Consider the following 4,890-nt stretch of genomic DNA (forward strand, 5'->3'; position numbering starts at 1 on the left):
GCTGCTTATGGGTAACAAGTGTGTGATGGGGAGGAGTTGAGCACACCAGGGCATTGCTATGTGTGCACTGGGTCAGAAGGCTGAGCCTGCAGAGCAGACTGAGATTTTCAGCAGAATGAGGGCTGGGCTCCTGGTGGATCAGTGGTTTAGCTCAGAGATATTTGTGGAGCAGAGGTCAGCTTAAAGAATGAGATGGGATTTGGTGAGAGAAGTAATGAGGGTCAAAAGTGAGCCGAGGATGGGCATCTTGTTGATAGACAGGGTTGACCCCCATGCTGGAAGGAGAGCTGAGAGGAGGAAGCTAAGGAATCCTGAATTCCACATATCCCAGAGTTGAGTGAAGAGGATGGGTGTGGAGGGAAGTACTGTAAGTACTGTTAATTTCCAGGATTTCTCAGTGATTCTATGATTTCTCTTTCATTTACTTTTCGTTTGTTATGTATATGCATTTGTGAGTGTGTGCTGATACTGGGGCTTGAACTCAGTGCTTTTTCTCTTCCTTACTCTGTCTTCTTTTCCTCTCTTTCCTCTCTCCCCTCTTCCCACCTCTCCTCCCTCTTCCATTTCCCTTCCCTCATTTTCTTCCTTCTCACTCCCTCTCCTCTTCTCTTTCCCCTCTTCTTCATCTTGTCCTCCCCCTGTTGCTTTCCCTCTCCCTTCCTCCTCCTGAATCTGTGTCTGTATGTCTTATGTGTCTGTCTCTTCTATCTCTTTTATCTCTGTCTCTGTCTCTGTCTCTCTCTCTCTTTCTGTTTGCATATTTATTGATAGTACTCTTAACCCTCCAGTCATACTTCCAGGCTTCAGTTTTTCTAGTTAATTGGAGATGGAGTCTGCCCAGGCTGGGTTTAACTGGGATCTTCTAGGTCTCAGCTTACACACTTGAGCCTCCAGCACCTGGCAATGCTTTGGAATTTGTGAATCTGGTATAGTACCAGTTGGTTTCTCTGTTGTTACAAAAGGTATTTGTGTTTTTATGTGAGGAACAACTGTGTGGGGGACACCTTAAAAATGGTTGGGAAAGGAAGGGGTGTTGGGCTGTTGAACAGAATGGACAGGTAGATAATTACATATGCACAGTGCAAAAGTTTCATTCCTTGGAGGGTCAGAGGTATAGTAGAGACTCTTATGTGTCCCCAGAGAGAGCCCAGCTCATACCCACTCCCCATAGCATCAGGCTTTGGGTATAGTACCTCCTTTCCCCTGGCAGTTCCCAGGAAGACTCTAGGCCTCATGGAAGAATAGTAGAGTCCCCCAAGCTCTCACAAGAGATTTGGTTCTTGTGACCATTTACCAGTCCCTTATACACTAGTTCACTCATTTCAGAAGGCATGACTAGCGCTGTGAGCTGCTGTGCGCCCATCAGGCCCGGCAGAGTCCTCGGAGGAGCACAGCCAGGCCGAGTGCCTGTGCTACGGGATTCTGTAGCTGAGATTCTGGTCAACGGACAACTGACACTGAGCTGGCCTTCCCATGCTGAAAGGCAAGTGGAAAGGTGGCCTCAAGCTGTCTTTACCTTCAGAGGTGGTGGGGGTTCCAGCTTGATCCCTTACTACACACATGGTCATTCACCTGACAACCTTTAACCTTTGTCCTTTGAGGTGTTTTTGTACCAAATGCTACAGCAGGTAATCACCTTACCTCCCATGTATATTTCCTGCCTGCTTATATACTAATTTTTTTAATTGACATTTGAGCTGAAGTCCATAGATCTGTTATTTAATCCTCATAATCTTTGGAAGTTACAGTCTCCAGTTTTATAATTTTTCCTAGGAGGAAGAGGCTAAAAATCTCAAGATCTCACCTGGAAAAAATCACTGCTACAGCTTGGGTATTGAATGTGCTAGGAATTTAATCACTAAGACAACAATATTGGAAGATGCTGAGGGCCCTTTAAGAGGTGAGATTTTTTTTGTTTTGTTTTGTTTTTTTGCTTATGTGGTGCCTCATGCATTGCAAGGCAAGTGCTCTACCACTGAGCCACCTTCCCAGCCCAAGAGGTGAGTTCTTATGTGGAAGTCCTCAGGTCAAGAGCTTCCTGCTCCCCTATTCTGAGCATCTGCTCTGACAATGTTCCTATCAGGATATCCAATCTTGGTCAGAGGCCCAAAGCAAGAGACCACCTGATCTTGGACTTGAACCCACAAACTGTAGGGAAGCTAAGGAACCTTTTCAATTATAAGCTAATTTCTTCAAGTATGTTACTGTAGTAAAGCAAAGCTGACCAATGTAACTGTGTTGACAACAAGTGCTCCTCTTCTGTTTGTGTCTGTCTGTCTGTATTGTTGATCATGAGGCTTGAATTAAGGGCCTGAGCACTGTCCCTGAACTTTTGTGCTCAAAACTAGTGCTCTACCACTTTGTTTTTGTTTTTTTGTTTTTGTTTTTGTCGGTCGTGGGGCTTGAACTCTGGGCCTGGGCGCTGTCCCTCAGCTCTTCAGCTCAAGGCAAGCACTCTACCACTTGAGCTACAGTGCCACTTCCGGTTTTCTGGTGGTTTATTGGAGATAGGAGTCTCACGGTCTTTCCTGCCCGGGCTGGCTTTGAACCGCGATCCTCAGATCTCAGCCTTCTGAGTAGCTAGGATTACAGGCGTGAGCCACAAGCGCCCGGCCTGCTCTACCACTTTGAGCCACAATATCACTTCCAGTTTTCTGGTGGTTCATTGGAGATAAGAGTATCTTGGCCTTTCCTCCTAGCTGGCTTCAAACAGTGATCCTCAGATCTCAACTTCTTGAGTAGCTAGGATTACAGACTTGAGCCATCAGTTCCCAGTTCTTCTTTTTAATGCCAGGGCTTTAGACTAACTTCAGTTCCCACCTCAGAGGAATTCTTTCCACCTGCCCCTTTTCACTCTTAGCTCTTGGTGCTTTAGCTATACAAGGGCAGTGAGGAGAGGAAACTTGTGATTCTCTTTGTACAGTTCACTAGAAGACCGTGAAGAATGGAAAATAGAGTAGGCACAAGATCAGGATAATAAGAATTCTTGTATTTCCCTCCTTATTACTTTTTACCTCCACAGCAATTTTTAGTTGAAAGTTTAACTGTAATAGTGATAGCACAATACCTTGACCCTAATGATTGATAATTGATTTTTAAAAAATCAAGTGGACATCCCAGAGTTGTCAGAGTCCCTGATGAAACTCCTACACTCAAGGCTAAGATGATTTGTGTAATATTGTATAGTTCTCAAAGGAGAATCTGGAACCCTGTAGGTCTTGGCATTAAAGTGAGCAATCCTACCATCTAGAAGACTTTGAATCAACTACAATTAAGACGAAACATAAAGGGGATCCAAAAAGGGAAAGATGAAATAAAATCTCCCTCTTTGTAGATGACACAATCTTGTATTTAAAGAATCCCATGGACTCTACTCCCAAGTTACTTGAGCTGATTCGAGACTTTGGCAAAGTAGCAGGATACAAAATTAACCCTCAAAAATCAATGGCTTATAAAAGAAATGCGAATCAAGACAGTGTTGAGATTTCACCTCATCCCAGTTAGAATGGCTATAATCAAGAAATCTAGTAACAACAGATGCTGGAGGGGATGTGGCCAAAAGGGAACCCTACTGCACTGTTGGTGGGAGTGTAAACTTGTTCAACCACTTTGGAAAGCAGTATGTAGGTTCCTCAAAAGACTACACATAGAGCTCCCTTATGACTCAGCATTCCCACTTTTGAGTATTTACCCAAACGATCACAAACAAGGTCATACCAAAACTACCAGTACAACCATGCTTATCACAGCATTATTTATGATAGCTAAGATATAGAACCAACCTAGATGCCCCTCAGTAGATGAATGGATCAAGAAAATGTGGTATACCTATAAAATGGAATTCTATGCTTCCATCAGAAAGAATGATATTGCCTCATTTGTTAGGAAATGGAAAGACTTGGAAAAAATTATATTAAGTGAAGTAAGACAGGCTCAAAGAAGCATAGGTCCCATTGTTTCCCATGTTTGCAATGAGTAGTACATGTCTAAGAAAAGCAGAGAAGGTCAAAAGCTATGTACATATGACCACATGAGATAATGTTAAGCAAAATGTACCCCAAGACAGGTATACAAGTGGTTTCTTTCTTGCTTGTTAATGTTTTAATGTACTTACAATGCACTATGTGATTTTTTTTGTTTCTTTTGTATGTTCTTCCCCCATAGTGTAGCCGCTGTTCTCACTGGATTTGATGCTGGTCTTCTGCAACTTGTATATACATTTTTGTAATTTGGGGAGGAGAAGGAATATTGATGATGCAGGCTGACCCATTGTGATGACAAGATGTAAGGACACTGTGTTGAAAATGAACTTTACAATATTGGGTTCAGGGAGCAGGAGGAGATAGGGAGGTGGGGAGGGAAGTGATGGTAGGGGATAAACAAAGGAGGAGGTAACAATGCTCGCTATGAAATGTACTCACTACCCTACTCATGTAACTGTCACCCCTCTGTACAACATTTTAAATCAGTGGCTTTCCTGTATACCAATAATGAGAAGAGTGTGGCTGAAATCAGGAAAGCAACTCCTTCTGTAATAGCCCCACACAAAATAAAATATCTAGGAGTTAACTAAGGAAGTGAGGAACCTCTATGATGAAAACTTTAAAAACCTGAAAAAGGAAATTAAAGCAGAACAAAGGAAGTGGAAAAACCTCCCATGCTCCTAGATTGGGAGGATTAACATTGTGAAAAAGGCTATCTACAAATTCAAAGCCTTCTGTAATTCAGGGAATCCTATTTAAAATGTCAAGGGAAGCCTGGAGCTGGTGGCTCACACCTGATCCTAGCTACTTGGAAGGCAGAGATTTGAGGCTCGTGGTTCAAAGCCAAACTTATCTCCAATTAACCACCAGAAAACTGGAAGTTGCACTGTGGCTCCAAGTGATAGAG

The 4,890-nt window shown here is 43.0% G+C and overlaps 1 long non-coding RNA gene across 2 annotated transcripts; it reads left to right on the top strand.

The window, feature by feature from the left end:
- Positions 1-1,414: 1,414 nt before the first annotated feature.
- On the top strand, positions 1,415-4,309 carry LOC138824939 (uncharacterized). 2 transcript variants are annotated; one of them, XR_011371235.1, is made up of 3 exons: positions 1,415-1,483; positions 1,774-1,900; positions 4,165-4,309. It is a non-coding gene; the product is annotated as an uncharacterized lncRNA (long non-coding RNA). The 2 variants fall into 2 exon arrangements; XR_011371234.1 differs by lacking the exon at positions 1,415-1,483 and adding an exon at positions 1,498-1,628.
- The last annotated feature ends 581 nt before the right edge of the window (positions 4,310-4,890 follow it).

This window comes from Dipodomys merriami, unplaced genomic scaffold (genome assembly GCF_024711535.1).
Source record: "Dipodomys merriami isolate MVZ:Mamm:240054 unplaced genomic scaffold, mDipMer1.0.p SCAF_130, whole genome shotgun sequence".
Taxonomy (NCBI): Eukaryota; Metazoa; Chordata; class Mammalia; order Rodentia; family Heteromyidae; genus Dipodomys; species Dipodomys merriami.